This window comes from Panthera pardus, unplaced genomic scaffold (genome assembly GCF_024362965.1).
Source record: "Panthera pardus isolate Hobbes unplaced genomic scaffold, ASM2436296v1 HiC_scaffold_24, whole genome shotgun sequence".
Classification (NCBI taxonomy): Eukaryota; Metazoa; Chordata; class Mammalia; order Carnivora; family Felidae; genus Panthera; species Panthera pardus.
Window position 1 is genome coordinate 33809542 of NW_026526810.1, and position 16954 is coordinate 33826495.

General features: G+C 40.8%; 1 protein-coding gene across 9 annotated transcripts in view; it reads left to right on the forward strand.

Annotated features, from left to right (window-relative positions):
- Window positions 1-6761: 6761 nt before the first annotated feature.
- HERC1 (HECT and RLD domain containing E3 ubiquitin protein ligase family member 1) overlaps window positions 6762-16954 on the forward strand; it is a 186907-nt gene continuing 176714 nt past the window's right edge. For 7 of the 9 annotated variants that reach the window (XM_053888977.1, XM_053888984.1, XM_053888980.1 and 4 more), the window contains exon 1: window positions 6762-6930. The gene's annotated coding sequence lies outside the window, so the exon portion shown is untranslated. The remainder of the gene's footprint in view (window positions 6931-16954) is intronic. The other 2 variants (XM_053888978.1, XM_053888985.1) reach the window with 2 other exon arrangements.

The following is a 16954-nucleotide window of genomic DNA, read 5'->3' on the forward strand; positions in this document are numbered from 1 at the left end:
TTTTGGGCCAACACATTCCCACCACTCTCCCACAACCCCTTGGTTAAAAAACTCGTTTTACAGATGCCAGGTTCAGTCCTTACCAACTTCCAGAGCACAGCCTTAAAATTCTCAACTGCCTTTCCAGATCCATCTCTCACTTTTTCTCATATGATTAGTGAGTACTATGGTGTACATCTATGGTGTACCCTAACTTTTCTCTTGGTCCTGGGATTGTTCTAGGGATGAGCACTGATCCAAGCCTGGACGATCAGCACTTTTTTCCCCCAGGATTTCTCAAACTTGAATTAAGGGTATTAGTTCTTTTCTAATGGTAGAAATAGCCAGATGCAAAACTTGGGAATGCCGTATTTCCAGATATACAGAGAAAGCCAGTCTTGGGAACCTGGCTGATTTAGTTGGAAGAGCATGTGACTCCTGATCTTGGGGTTGTGAGTTTGAGCACCATGTTGGGTGTAGAGATTATTTTAAAAAATAAATTAAATTAAATTAAATTAAAGAAAAAAAGCCAGTCTAGGGGTGCCTGGGTGGCTCAGTCGGTTGAGCGTCTGACTTCGGCTCAGGTCATGATCTCACAGTCTGTGAGTTCAAGCCCCGCGTTGGGCTCTGTGCTGACAGCTCAGAGCCTGGAGCCTGTTTCAGATTCTGTGTCTCCCTCTCTCTCTGCCCCTTCCCCACTCATGCTCTGTCTCTCTCTGTCTCTCAAAAATGAATAAATGTTAAAAAAAATTTAAAAATAAAGCCAGTCTTGAGCGAAACTGAAGCCAATGCAGCAAGGGAAGCAAGGAGAGATCAAGAGAGATCTGGTAATGCTGAAGTTACTGGTTCCAAAATTTCCTGAAGCCTCAGTTCCTTGCTCCCCCCATCTCCCACTTTCAGTTTGATTATTTAGCCATTTTTCTTGATTCCTTGAACTAATTCTTCTCCTTTATTTTTGCCCAAGCAAGTTCAGGTTGGGTTTCTGTCACTTGGAACCAACAAATCTGGATAACATAAATATCATATAGTCACAACTAAACTGGACTGCCTGCTGATCCTGAGCACACTTTTGCTTATGCTGTTCTTTGTGCCTAGAATGTTTCCTATTCCCACATGTCTAAACTAACCACTCAGTCTTCAAGGCCTCATCCCTCATGCACTATCTCTGATCCAACTGCAAATATTAAACTATCCCTCCTCTAAGCTCCCAGTCCTTTAAAAGCGGAAAAAAGTTATCTTATTATACTCAGAACTCTCTAACTTGTGTTATAATTATTTATATATACACCCTCTCTACTATTTTCTTTCCAGAACAAAGATTTGCCTTGTTCATCTTGTTCCCACTGTGCTACCACAATGTCTGGCATGGATACCACTGTATAAATGTTAGTTCTTTTCTTCTTCCCCTTCTCGTGGTAGGCACACTGCTTTCCTGTAGCTTCATTATCTTTCCCTGGCATCAACATTCCATTGCCTGCTGCTGAGTGAGAAAACGTTCATCTGTGTCTGCCCCAGGCAGTTGTGTGTTGATGAAATAACACTAACAAACTGTTGTGAAAAGAATTTAATTTATCTGAAAATGGTTATTGCATTGTAGGCTTAAGGAACTAGTGAGAGAATTGGTTAGTGCCGCTTAGATGGTGGGTTGCTCTGGTATATGTGATATTTCATCTAGAATGTGGATTTCGAGTGGGAACCCTAGAAGGCTTGTATTCAGCAAGAAGGGACTCCATTTCCCAAAGGACTACCTGTTTTTAGTATCTCTGCTTCCTTTCAAATCTCTTTGCCAGATCAAGTATTTGTTAGTGTTAGTGAGGAAAGAGGTAATGAAGGTGTTCTCATACGCAGATATGTTAAAAAAATTCCAGGCAACTTTTGAGGCTTGGAGGTTGGTGTTTTGAGAATACATTATTATCAAAATACATAACTTTTTATATTTAGCTCTCAGCTTCCCTCTCAGATTCTACCACCTGGATGAAGTTTTCTCTCTTCTGCAATCTATATTCTCTTTTCTGAGTTCTCAGAATATTTATTTCTCTGCACTTTCTTTTAGCTTGCATCACACTGCTTTTTAGTAATGGCTGGTGTGTGTGTGTGTGTGTGTGTGTGTGTGTGTGTGTGCAAGTCTTTAAATAACTTTAACTGGTTTTTGGGTTTGGCCTATTTCAAATCTTACCTGTACCCAGAGAAAATTATAATGCTTACACACTGGTTAAAGGATGATGTATTCCAGGGGACCTATTAAAATACCTATCACACATCTACAAATATCAAGTTACAATAAACATCTTGTCCTTTGTATCCTGCCTCTTTGGAGGAGCAATGGGATACACAAGTTTCAGAAGTTGGGCACCTGACTTTACAGTTTTGCTCATTCAACCAATGAAAAATATATAGGAATAGAATCCACATTGTTGGTTATTTAGCTATCTTTTTATGGATATGTATCTCCATCTTTCTTTTTGTTTTATTTTTTAATGTTTATTTTTGAGAGAGAGAGAGAGAGAGAGAGCGAGCAGGGGAAGGGCAGAGAGAGAGACACACAGAATCTGAAGCAGGCTCCAGGCTCTGAGCTGTCAGCACAGAGCCTGACATGGGGCTTGAACCCACGAACTGTGTGTATCTCCATCTTTCATTTTCAGAACCGTAGAGGGCATGGACCTACTTTGTATAGCCTATAGTTCTAGCGTGATGTCTTATACACGGGAGGCACCGATAAATGTGAGAAATGATTGAATGATACATACATTCTCTTACAGTTTCTTTGCAGGATAACATGACTAAGAATAAAGTGCTATTAGTCATCTGAAAGTCTTTTTTGTAAGGAAGTGGAGTATAAATAAGCACATAAATAAGAATAAGGTATTATTATCACATTTTGGAAAAGCCTCTTGGCCTCTGATCTGCAATATTACCTGGATCAGAAAGACTGGCTGAGGGAACAATTGGGGACCAAGAATGTGAGGTAGAATTCATTCTCTTTTTCTGGTATTTAAACACAAGCTGTAAGAACAAAATGTTTCTAATTAAGATACCACTGATTTTTCCCTCCATTAATTCCATTTTTCTTCCAAGCTAATGGGTGTATATAATGACTCCACATCAAAGACTCTTTTCTAATGGTTTAAGAGATGTGAGTTTTATTAGAACAAAGCAGAATTCACAAGCCACAACAGAGCAACTTGTCAAAGTTATTTTGGAGTTGATTTACAAATCATTCTTCATTGTGTGTGCTGTGCTTCTAAACCTCCTTCTCCAAGATTGCTTCAGCTCTTTGCACTTCCTCTTGCTAAGTCCTTCCCCTCCACACTCTTCTCACCTTGCACTCTCCTCACATAATATTATAATGATCTATTTTCTTCCCTATCACCTTCTATTAGACCAGAAACTCCTTGAGGGCAGGTATTAAAGCTTGCTCAACTTAGTACATTTGGTGCCTTGCAAAAGTGTCTGATCTCTTAAAAGAATGAATGATAACAGTGCCTCACATTTATACAGCACTTTAGACCTAGAAAGCAGTTTCCTATGTTATTTAACTTCCATGATATTCTGAGGCAGGCAAAAAACCCATTATCATCCATTTTTACAGATCTGAGAAGTTCAGAGAGGCTGTGTCACGTAAGGGAAAATAGGCTGCAATTTCAGGAGACACCAGAACTAATGACTATGGATTCCAGCTCTAGAGTCCTTTTCTGAACATTGGAGCTGTTCGTTTTCTGAGCCATGTGGCAAAGGCAAAGCAGACTTATTCCTTGAATGCTTTTAACTTTCTGCCTCCACGCTTTGCTCCTCTCTTGGGTCTTTTTTACTTCTGACTTAGCCTTCCTTATAGGGAAGTTGAAAGATTCCATAAAAATCTACTTTTTGTTCCGTTTCGTACTTCTATTCTTGCTGGGACCTGCACCCCCACTTCATACATGCCTCATAAAGCAAATAGTGTATGTTCTCCTTGTAAGGGATGAGGAGTTAATTTCTTTAGAATATATTACATCTAAGGAAGGACCAGGTGAGAAAGACCAGAGGAAGCCATCATCTGTGTATTCCAGACCACCAGCGCTAGACATCTCGGTGTCAAGAACCCCTAGCTCCAAGAAATAAGACGTAGGCCCTTGTCTTTGTTCCAGTGGGTTCCTGGATGCCTGAGAGGACATGTACACTGGACCATAATCCTTAATAAAAACCCCAGATTCTGAGCAAAGATGAGACTCTCTCTCCTTCCCTTTCTGTACTCTACGCCTTCAATAAACTGCATTCATCTCCTGCTGACTCCTATTTGATTTCTATCTTGTGAATAGCCAGGGACCATCTTGGCTGCTCCTGTGAAACCCCCTGTGGGTCCTCAGTCCATCACTACTTTTTATTTAGGAGCCACGTATTTCCTATGTGCAGTTGAAAAATGAAAAAATATATACTCTTCTGTTGATTCTCCAGTTCCTCTGCCTGGGACCTCTTGGTTGAGGTGTAGGATTGTGGAATATGTGGCATGAGATGGGTATGATGTGTATTTGTGGGGAAAAATGTAGCCGACTGGTGTGGCACTGAGCAGTGCACTGCTCAGAGGACTTTCAGGGCAAGGGCCAGCAATGCTGAGGCCTTGGCTTTGAGTTCCCTCTAACAGCCCCTCCCATCTCCAACATTTTTCTCTAGTGGAAATCTGGATAAATTGAACTGGTAGAGTTGGGAGAATGATACAATAAGACTCCAGAAGATGTTGATATAAATATTAAAGAGTGTTTAGAAAAGAAGTGGAGTGGTCAAGGTGAGGGTGGAAAGCCAGGGTTTACTTGCTGACATTAACTATATTTGATAATTGTCTGCAGTTGAACTCAATTGTCTAATTGTTCAATTCTCCTTTGCACATAGCTCTGAGGGTGGAAGCTAAGGAGAGGGAAGGAGGGACTCTCTTAAATGGCCTTTAAAATAAGCAGAGTCCTTTTCTTTTCTTTTTAAATTTTTAACATTTATTTATTATTGAGAGACAGAGACAGAGCATGAGAGACAGAGACAGAGCATGAGCAGGTGAGGGGCAGAGAGGAGGAGACACAGAATCTGAAGCAGGCTCCAGGCTCTGAGCTGTCTGCACAGAGCCCGATGCGGGGCTCAAACTCACAAACCGCAAGATCATGACCTGAGCCAAAGTCGGACACCCAACCAACTGAGCCACCCAGGTGCTTTTTCTTGAAAAAGAATGAGTAAAAGCAATAGTTTTACAATCCAGGAAAAATGAAATGTCCTGGGATACTTGAGTGGCACAGATGCCTACATCATCAGCAAGTTAAAATGAGAATGATAAGGGACTTGTTGGCCTTATCTCAGTTTCACATGCAATATCCCCATCATAAAGCACTAGCAATATCACTCCATGTATACCCACTCCCTCACATCTAGTTTACCAGAAATACACAGCATATTTTATATAGAGAAACTTAAAAGTTATACACATAATGAGGCTTACCATTTAAAGAGTAATTAATATGTGCCAGGAGCTTTACATACATTTACTCCTCACAGGAACCCTGTGATAATAAGAACCAACATTATAGGTTGATAGATAAGGAACCGAGATTTAGGGAGGTCAAACAACTTGCCCAAGGTCATATACCAGGTAAGTAGAACTCCAGAATTCTCACCTACGTCTGATAGTGGACTTGGGCCACACTGCCTCATATATATCCAATTTAACCACTGGCAAGCACTCTGTCTTCTGCCTGTATCATAATTTTTTACATGAGTAACACATACATGGCTTGTATGTTATGAACTCCTCTTATGTCCCCAATTAGATTGTGAGCTTCTGGAGGGAAGAGAAAGGCTTCAGATCCTCACTCAGTTAAGCAGTAACTAAGTAGAATATGTTTAACAAAGGACACCAGGAAGATGGCTAGAAATGTGGAAGTCTAGTAGTAAGAAAAGATAACAGAAGGGAGGAGACAGGAATATATTCTTTCAATAATTTAATGAGCACCTGGACTGCTGTTAGGTGCTGGGTGTACGGTGATGACCAAAGCCTGTTAGCGTTCCCACCCTTCACGGGACTTCTTTGTGAAGGTCTGGGTCATGATCAAGGATGTAAGTCACCCAAGGGACAATTTAACTCGGTGTTCCTCAGCAGAAAAGAAAACTAAGGAGTGGCAGGCCCCAGCATCTGCAGGGTTCTAGCAGTCCTGCAGCGCAAAGACATAAATAAGATAGAAGTATGCCAAGTGAAACACTTTTATATGATTGAACTTGACCGGCCAGAGGTTTAGGGCCATGTGTGAGGGGAGATAAAGAGCGCAGAGAACCAGGCGCGCTTCCGAGATAAAGGGGTGTGGTCGCCCCGCCCCTGCTGCCAGCTTCCCCAAGCGTCGCTTCTTTCGCCCAGGACTCTGGGCGGTGAGGTCTTCTCCGCCCACCACGGGGAAAACGGGGACTGCTGGATGGCCCCCAACTCCTCACCCGCCCTTGTGAAACGTCTCCAATTGTGCCTCATAAGCAGAGTCCAGCCCCCGCGGGTGGACGGGGTTGTCTAGACTCCGCGAAGGCTGAAAAGGGAGGTCAGGGCGGTGCCGAAGTCCCCAGAACATAAGCCAAACCCCCGCCCCCGCCATTAAGTCTCCTTCCCTTTTCCCCTCCTCCCGCAATCCCACGGTGATGCTCCTCCTCCAACCCCTCTAGCCTCCCGCGCTGGGCCTTGGCGGGGGGGGGGGGGGGGGGGGGGGCGGGACGAGCGGTCAAGACTGCGCGAGAGTACCGCCCAAATTCCGCGATACTTGCCTGCTGCGCCGCCGCCGCCGCCGCCGCCGCCGCCGCCGCCGCCGGCGTCGCTGCCGCCGCCTCTTACGTCTTTCCCTTTGACAAGTCGCCGCTGCTGCAGCAAAAATAAAGGACGCGGCCGCCGCAGCCGCTGCCGAGCCGAGCTCGGGTCGCCGGAGCCGCGCCCCACGCCAGCCAGCTCCGAAGCCGCGTACGGTAACGCCTCTTCTGCCCTCCTGGCTGCCTGTGCGTGCGCCCCGCCGGCCCGGCAAGGCCGGCCGGGGCCGTTCCCGGGCCGCGGCCGAGCGGGGCCGCCGGGGTCCTGGGTGGGCGGCAGGCGGAGGCCTGGGGGAACCCTCCCGGCGTTGTGCGCGCCCCCGGCTTCAGAGGCCTCCCGCCGCCTGGGCGCCTACAGAGCCGTCTTAGAAACCCAGCCGCTCGCACAGGGACCCGCCCCTCCAGCGGCTTTTTGTACCTGTCCCTGGGCCCTCGGGGGTCGCGTCTCTGACCTTCTCCTTCACCCCTGTATCCTCTGACGAGGGCCTTTCCCCGGCCGGGGCTGGGGTCGTGGGGCAGCGGCCCGACCCTGTTTCGGGAAAGCCTCGACCCCAGTGCCCCCAGTCACCGGCCGCCTTTTGAGGTGGAGATTGGGACGACGTGTCTTTCTCCTTTGCTCTGCCTTTGGGTGGGGGCAGCTCATCTGGTACACCTTTCTCCAAATCTCCTGCCTCTGTAAAATAACAATTTATAATGCCTGTGCTACCAAAAGAGGAGACGAGATGCATTGTTTAGTCTCTGGGTGAGATGAGGATGATGAGGAAAAGAGTTGTCCCAGGGAACATGTTGAAACCTTTTCTGTGATGAGTGGCAGGTTCTTGGGAGACACGAGGACAGGAACTGGTACCACCTTTCCCAAGAGATTATGTAAAAGACCTGCTCTCCGGCCCAGAGAGCTGTGTGCAGGGACAGAATTTGCCTTAATTTTAAAATAATGTCTATAGTACTGTAGAAAATATGGATAATCAGAGTTATAGGAATACCCAGTCTTAACTAACTCGTCTTTGTAATTCCATTTCCAGAGATAGCATTTCATGGTTAGCATTTTGGTGTATTTCCTAACAGACGCTTAATTTTTTCGAATAATACTTGGCTCATCATTGATTGGGACTTCCCCATTCTGTATATGTTTCAAAATGATTTGTTTTATTTGAGTCACTTGGGTCCACTTGATTAAGACTGGTTACTTGTTCATTATCACTGGTTGTACTCTGTCATCACTGTCTCTTTCATTGGACCCTCTTCCAAAATGATTGTTAGTTAAATGGTTTTAAAAATCGAAAGTTAAACAAGTGTTAACTGCTTGGATCTAGTACATACATGTTTTTACAGTTCTTTCTTTGGTGGGTGCTGAAAAGGAGCAGTGTTTGGGGGAAGCAAACTATGATTATTCACGGTGGGGAGAAACCTCTTTTCCTCAAGGTTTTATAACATTGATTTTCATTGGTTATTTTTAGACCCAAATCATTATGTGACATTGTTTGTCATAGTGCCTTTGTGATTGGGATAGGATGGATACCTGCCTTTGATTATGCAGGTTTCTATGGTGTGAGTTTATACAAGCAAAATTGAGTGTCCTAGGTGTCTGTATGCATGTACACACACGTATAATGCATCTACACATGGGCATATCTTGGAAGTGAGTTAAAATGTATTATTTGAGAAAAGAAAGCATTAAGTAGGGAAAATAATAGTCTTGTAATATTTCTTTCAAATTATATGACAGTATTATATAGCAGAATGAAATATCTAGGGAGGTTGAAAATCTAGTGGTTTTAAAAAACGTGATAGATTGTCATTTGTCCGCAGTTGTTATTGGAATGGATTAAATGGCCTATTAAGGCCTTTTGTAATTCTAAACTTATATGAATTTTGTTTTTCCTGAGGTTCTCTTATCACTTTGCTTCTTAAATTTCTAGTCATGCTGTTTTGCATGTGACACTTAGCCATTCATTTGCTGGTCATGTATTCCACTCCCTATGCAGGCGTCCTGGTGGCGCATGGAGGAGAAAGCAAATGTGTCACTTAGTCTGTTTATTAATATAAACATCTTCTGGGGCGCCTGGGTGGCTTGGTTGGTTGAGCGTCTGACTTTGGCTTGGGTCATGATCTCACGGTTTGTGGGTTCCAACCTTGTGTGGGGCTCTGCACTGATTGCTCAGAGCCTGGAGCCTGCTTCAGATTCTGTGTCTCCTCTCCTCTGTCTTTGCCTGTGCTGTCTCTCAAAAATAAATAAACATTTAAAAAAAAAAAAAAAATATATATATATATATATATATATATATAAACATCGTCTGCAAATCCTATTTGATTAAAGGAATTTCAAAGACTTTGTTGTTGGTTGGTCTGGATTGGTTAGTAGAAGATGTAAATAATAAATAGCAGTAGAATTCTAATGTTTCAAGCATTTTTTTTCCTAAAAGACATTTTTTCCCCCAAATACTCCTTAGTATTTAAATTAAAAAGAATGACTCGATATATTGAACAGTTGCACTGTTAAAATTTAGATTTTCAGTAAAATAATAGTAATGAAGACTTTGTGGTTTGGGGTGTGGAGAGAAGTTTGTGTTAAGATAAAAGCATATTGACTTGTGAAACATTTTGAATTTTATAGTTGGACAACTATGTAATAATAAGTAAAAAACTTACTATAACCTATTGACTTTTTTTAATGTAAGTAAAACTTTGGCTTAATAGACAAATGCGTTGCTACAGGCACATACTGCAGATTATCATGATGTTGAAAACAACCAATTGGCCACATCATTTAAAAATAAGTTTGCAAAGCCAGTGAAGTCACAACAGCTAGCAATTTTTTTTTTTTTTCACTAAGGTCTAAGGGAACATAAAGTAGATAATTAATTTTTAGATACCAGATCTCATTTTTATGGTTTTAGTTTTTTCTGTTGTCACTTACTGGGCCCTCTAAATTAATCAGAATATTAAATTACAGATGAGATCCCTGAGCAAGGAAATATGACACTTGCATAAGATGATCAATTGATGGATTTTATTTATTTTTAACCGTTTATTTTGAAATAATGTTAGACTTACAGAAATGTCGCAAAGATAGTACAGAGAGTTCCTATATAATACTCTTCATACATCATCTCCTGATGTTGACACTTTATATAACCAAAGTACAATGATCAAAGCCAGGAAATTAGTTTTGGTATAATACTGTTAACTAAACTACAGACTTTATTTGAATTTCACTAGTTTTCCCCCTAATGCCTTTTTTTCTGTTGCAGGATTTAATTAATTGCATTTAGTTGTTATATCTTTCTTGTCTCTTCCAGTCTGTGACAGTTCCTCAATTTTTCCTTGTCTTTCATGATCTTGACACTTTTGAGGAGTACTGTTAGTTAATTTGTAGAATTTTTCCCATTTTGGATTTGTCTGATGTTTTCTATGATTTGATTGAAATTATGTATGTTTACAAGAAAACCACAGAAATGATGTGTCCTAGGTGCATCATTTTAGAGGATACATGTTGACAGATCTTATCGCTAGTGATATTTTCACCTTGATTACTTTGTTAAGGTGGCCTCTGCTGTGTTTCCCTTATAAAGTTACTATTCATCCTTTTGGTACATGTCTTGGGAGGGGGGAGGGGGACTATGCAGATAAACTGTTTCTCCTCAAACTTTCTGCCACTGCTTTTACCATGCCTTGGTAGATCTTGTCCTCAACAGTTATTGTGGTTCCTACCTAATGGTGATTTTGTATTTTCTTCATTTTAAAAATACATACTATTAGAATTCTTCTATTAGGAAGTGGTATCTCTTCCTCATTTATTTGGTTATTTATTTATATAAGTATACTGTCATTGGTTATTTGTTTTATTCTACATGTTATAGCCCAATACTATTTTTTTTGTTACTCAAATTTCCCCAGTTTTGGCCATTAGGAGCCTTTTCATGTTGGCCTTCATCCTTATTCAAGAACTTCCTTATATTCTGGCACCATAGGCTATTTCTTGCTCATCTTGTACCTTTCCTTTTATCAGTCCTGGAATCAAGAACTTGTCTAAGGAAATCTGTTTCCTTTGATCAGAGAATAGAATTTAAATTAAGACCTGGATGCTAGGTGTAGTTAACGGGAGTGTCACTAATCCTAGGCCCTCAGAGGGCAGGGTTTGGAAATACATGTATATACATTAACGTACAAATGAGTCACGCGCGCACACACGCGCATGCTTGTTTATTTCTATATTTATCTTTCTATATATATTAAAAACCATGAGTTTGTATTGATAGCTTCTACTCTACTCCAACACCACAGGTTCATTTTAACCTTTACTCGTTTCTTTCTTTTTTTTTTAAGTTTATTTTTTTTTGAGAGACTCAGATAGTGCAAGCAGGGGAGGGGTAGAGAGGGGGAGAGAGAGAATCCCAATCGGGCCCCGCACCTTCAGCGTGGAGCCTGATGCTGGGCTTGAACCCACAAACTGTGAAGTCATGACCTGAGCCAAAACCAGGAGTTGGCCGCTTAATCGACTGACCCACCTCGGCCCCCAATCTTTGATTGTTTCTTATTTGTAACTTTTTTCTGATAGTGAAAAATCTGGCTTTTGTTTTCTACAGAAAATGAGATAATCATATCCAAATTACTTGCTGACTTTTATTTATTTATTTTTTTACCGTTTATTTATTTTTGAGACAGAGAGAGACAGAGCATGAACGGGGAAGGGTCAGAGAGAGAGGGAGACACAGAATCTGAAGCAGGGTCCAGGCTCCTAGCTGTCAGCACAGAGCCCGACGTGGGGCTCGAACTCACAGACTGTGAGATCATGACCTGAGCCGAAGTCGGATGCTTAACCAACTGAGCCACCCAGGCGCCCCACTTGCTGACTTTTATAATGCATATCAAGTAGTTACTGATTGCTAACAGTACCCTTTTGAGATGCCTATTTGCTAATTAGAGTTCAGTGTTTGTGTCCAGTGTTTTTTTTTTTTTTTTTTTTTTTTGTCTTGTCTTTAGCCTTACAGTATCTAGTCAAAATATTTTTTTTTTCCAAAGTTGTTTAGGTTAGTTCTTTACTTCCCCACTCCCTTTAGGGTGGTTCTGTTTTTCATCTGTAATGCAGTTAGATTCTTTTCTTTGTATTCCATTTTGGATTACCCCTCAATCCTGGTTGATTTTGATTATTGATTTATTTATTTTGGTATATGAAACATTGTAGTTACTAAACATTACTACATAAAAAGATACAGAGAAATATCACTTCTTATTCCTACTACCCCATTTCCACCTCCACTTCCACCTCCTTTTGCCCATCTGTTTTCCTTGCCTTGTAGGTAACCAGTCTCTTCAGTTTTTTTGTTTATTCTTCTGTTACTTCTTTTACAGAAATGAACAGCCTGTGTTTTGTTTTTTTTTTATATTCCTTTCTTCTTTCTTTCTCATACAGTTTAAAAAAAAATTTTTTTTTTAACATTTATTTATTATTGAGAGGCAGAGCATGAGCATGGGAGGGCAGAGAGAGGAGGAGACACAGAATCTGAAGGAGGCTCCAGGCTCTGAGCTGTCAGCACAGAGTCCGATGCGGGGCTTGAACCCACAAATGACGAGATCATGACCTGAGCTGAAGTCAGATGCTCAACCGACTGAGCCACCCAGGCGCCCCTTTCTCATATAGTTTTAATTGAGACACATTTCACCCAACACAGAACTTACCTTTTTAAAGTGTACAATTTAGTGGTGTTTTGTGTATTCAAAGGTTGTGCAGCCGTTACAACTATCTAATTCAGGAATATTTTCACCACTCCAAAAAGAAACCCTGTATCCATTAGCAGTCATTTCCCCTACCATCTTCCTTAGCCCCAGTTAACACTAATTTGGTTTCTGTTTGTATAAATTTGTCTATTCTGGACGTTTCATGTAAATGGAATCATATAGTATGTGGACTTTTGTGCCTGGCTTCCTTTACTTAGCATGATTTTTTTCAGGGTTCTACCATGTAGCATGTATTAGTACTCCATTCCTTTTTATGGCTGAATAATACTCCATTATATGGATATATCACATCTGTGCATCCAGTGATGGACATTGGTTTTCTATTTTTTGGCTATTGTGAATAATACTGCAAATGAGCATTCATGTACAAGTTTTTGTGTGGACATATATTTTCAGTTCCTTTGGGTATATACCTAGAAGTGGAATTACTGGGTTGTATGATAACTCTATGTTTAACTTTCTGACTAACTGCCCAACTGTTTTCTTTTCCCTTCTTTCTTATATGAAGAGTAACATGTTATAGATACTCTTTTGGAGTTTATTTTTTTTACTTCTTGGAAATCGCCGGATATCCTGGAAATCTCTCCAAATTAATTCATTCTGTCTCTTTTTTTAATGTCTATTTATTTATTTTTAAGAGAGAGGGAGGGAGCAGGGGAAGGGCAAAGAGAGAGGAAGATAGAATCCCAAGCAGGCTCCGCGCTTTTAGCGCAGAGCCCGATGTGGGGCTTGAGTCCACAAACCGTGAGATCGTGACTTGAGCCGAAATCAAGGGTCAGACACTTAACTGACTCAGCCACCCAAGGGCCCCAAATTACTTCATTCTTTTTAATAACTAGTCTTCATTCTTTTTTTACAGCTGTATAGCACTCCGGTCAGTAGATTTATCTAATTTATTCAGCCATTTTATGTACATTTGAGTTGTTTCCTATATTTTGCAGTTATAAACAGTATCGCAGTTAACTGACCTGTGCATATGCAGTTTTGTACTGTTAGAGGTGTATCTTCAAGGAAGATTTCTATGAGTAGGATTGCTGGGTCAAAAGTTAAGTACATATGGTAGTCCTCCCCCATATCTACAGTTTATCTTTCCATGATTTCACTTACCGGTGGTCACCAGTGGTTGAGAAGCAGATGATCCTTCTCCTGATGTATAGTCAGAAAGAAGGTTAGTAGTAGCCTAGCACTATATCACAATGCCTGTCATTTACCTCACTTCATCATATGTACCTCACTACATGTAGGCATTTTATCATTTCACATCATCATAAGATTGAGTATGGTACAATAAAATATTTTGGGAGAGACCACATTCACATAACTTTTTTTTTTTTTTTAAAAGTAAGTTCCAGGGGCGCCTGGGTGGCGCAGTCGGTTAAGCGTCTGACTTCAGCCAGGTCACGATCTTGCGGTCCGTGATTTCAAGCCCCGCGTCGGGCTCTGGGCTGATGGCTCGGAACCTGGAGCCTGTTTCCGATTCTGTGTCTCCCTCTCTCTCTGCCCCTCCCCTGTTCATGCTCTGTCTCTCTCTGTCCCAAAAATAAATAAAAAACGTTGAAAAAAAAAAAAAAAGTAAGTTCCACACCCAAAGTGGGGTTTGAACTTATGACCTTGAGATCAAGAGTCGCATGCTCTACCAACTGAGCCACCCAGGCACCCCTCATAACTTTTATTATAGTATGCAGTTGACCTTTGAACAATTTGGGTTTGAACTACCTGGGTGCACACAGTACTATAAATATATTTTCTCTTATGATTTACTTAGTAATATTTTCTTTTCTCTAGCTTACTTTATTGTAAGAATACAGTATATAATACATATAATGTCCAAAATATGTGTTAATTGATTGTTATTGGTAAGGCTTCCAGTCAGCAATAGGCTATTAGTAGTTAAGTTTTCAGAGTCAAAAGTTGTATGCGGATTTTCAACTGCATGGGGTGTCGGTGCCCCCAGCCCCTGTGTTGTTCAAGGATTAGCTGTATTGTTATAATTGTCCTATTTTATTATTGTTGTTAATCTCTTACTTTACTTAATTTATAAATTAAACTTTATCATGGGTATGTATGTGTAGGAAAAAACATACCAGATATAGGGTTTGGTACTATCTGCGATTTCAAGTATCCACTGGGGGGTCTTAAACTGCTGTTTCAGGTATCCGCTGGGGGTCTCCCCCTTTGGGTAAGAGTAGATGACTGTATGTAGTTTTGTTAGATATTACAGAAGTGTTGTACTTGTTTGCATTCCCACCAGTAATGTATGAGAACGCCTATTTTCCTTATAACCTTACCAACAGAGAATGTGTTGTGCTATTTTTTTTCCAGAGATGACTGATTTTTTTTTTTTAATTTTTTTTTCAACGTTTTTTATTTATTTTTGGGACAGAGAGAGACAGAGCATGAACGGGGGAGGGGCAGAGAGAGAGGGAGACACAGAATCTGAAACAGGCTCCAGGCTCCGAGCCATCAGCCCAGAGCCTGACGTGGGGCTCGAACTCACGGACCGCGAGATCGTGACCTGGCTGAAGTCGGACGCTTAACCGACTGCGCCACCCAGGCGCCCCAAGAGATGACTGATTTTTAAAAATGCTCTGTAGTAATTTCGGTGACCTGAACCTATTGTGTAGGGGCACTTAATGCCTGTGGTTGGTAGGTTCTTATAGTTTGAAAATGAAATACATTGTCCACTAATATAGTGCTGATACATGTATGTTATTTTGTGCAGGTGAAATCAATTTGAATGCAATTTCTGGTCTAGCTGGGTTTGCTCATTGAAACTTTCTGCATTTAATGGAGTTGCTGCATTGATTCATAATACCTGTACTCTGAAATACTTCTGGAGTTTAACAAAAGATAGCTGAGATTGTAAGAAGAATATTCTTTCTTCCATAGTATGTATGATTTAGTAGTTTTGGTTCACACTGTGTGCTCGTTATTTTGAACACTGTACACAGTACATAGTGAAATCATGGTATGGTAGTTATTTGACCGGTAATGGCCATATCTGGAAGCTATTATATTTCCATGAGAAAGAAGGTTAATCTTAAGGAGGATGCAATCGAGAGTTTACAGTTCTAGATTAGGATAATACCAGATGTTAGTGCGACCAAGGTACTAAGACAACATGAGAAACATCCCCATCTTATAAGGTAACAAGTTCTGCCCAGCTGGAAATTTAGGTTCTTTCCCAGAAAGAACACTTTTCCAAGTGCTTGGGACACATTAATGAAAAAAAAAAAAAAAAGATGATTCTTTTTAAAAAAAATTTTAACTCTAATTGGCACACAATGTTACATTAGTTTTGGGTGTACAGCATAGTGATTTGACAAGTCCATACAAAAAAACAAAAAATCTTGCACTGGAGGAGCTTACATTCTAGTAGTTTTCAGATGAACTGGTGTTCTCAGGAAAAGAGATGCTGAGTGCTGATTGTGAATGGAACCAATAGAGGTCTGCGTAGTCTTTTAGTAAAATTACCTTTGGTCCTATAAAAACCCCAAATGACACTTGATTTTACTAGTTACAAGGAGAAGGCCATGAAAAGTCATAGTATGGTAACATTATTCACCAATCTCTTTCTCTCTTAACTTAAAGGATTCCAAGTACTAGTGGTGCCAGTAGAGGTAGTAGTAATAGAATGATAATAATTGAATAATAGTATAGGTGAGTTTTTTTCCCTCAGCTGGGATTCCAGGAGAGAACTAAACACTAATGTTTTAGGACATTTGGACATGCACTGTATGTAAAGAATTAAGTCTTTCTCGCTGGTGCATCTAGAATGCCACTAGGTATCTACCATTCTTGGGAGAATTGAGAAAATATTTACTCCAGTATTCAGTTCAGGTTCTCTGGTTCAGATGACTAACTTCAGTTGAAAAAGGTCAGGGTCATTGTAATCCAGATCTGTTTTTTTCTTTTTTTTTTTGAACTCTGCCACTTGCTAGCTGAGTGATGTTGGACAAGTCTTAGTCTCTTAGTGTCAGTTTCCTGGTCTATAAAAGTGAGGGTAGTGGTAATTGCTACGTCATAAGGGTGATGTGAGGATTAAACAATGAAGTCTTTCCAGTTACATTTATCCATTTCTATAGCTTTAAAAACTCTGTGCTGATTGACTTCCACATTTATGTCTTGTAGTGCAGACCCTTTCCCTGAGGTCCAGGTTAGAGTTCATCTGCTCATTTCACCATTTCATTTGACTAAGAGGCATCTCAAATTAAATTTATACAATAAAGAAGGTATGATTTCTGTCCTCTTCATTTTCTCTGAATCAGCTCTTAGTAAATGGCAGAACTAATCAAGTAGTCACTTGGGCCAAAAGCCTAGGTGTCATCTGTGATTTTTCTCTTTTCTTCAAACCCTATAATAAGCCCATCAACAAAACCTCTTGACTCTATTTTTTAAATATATTTCTAATCTGATCACATGTCATCATGTCTGCCTTATTACT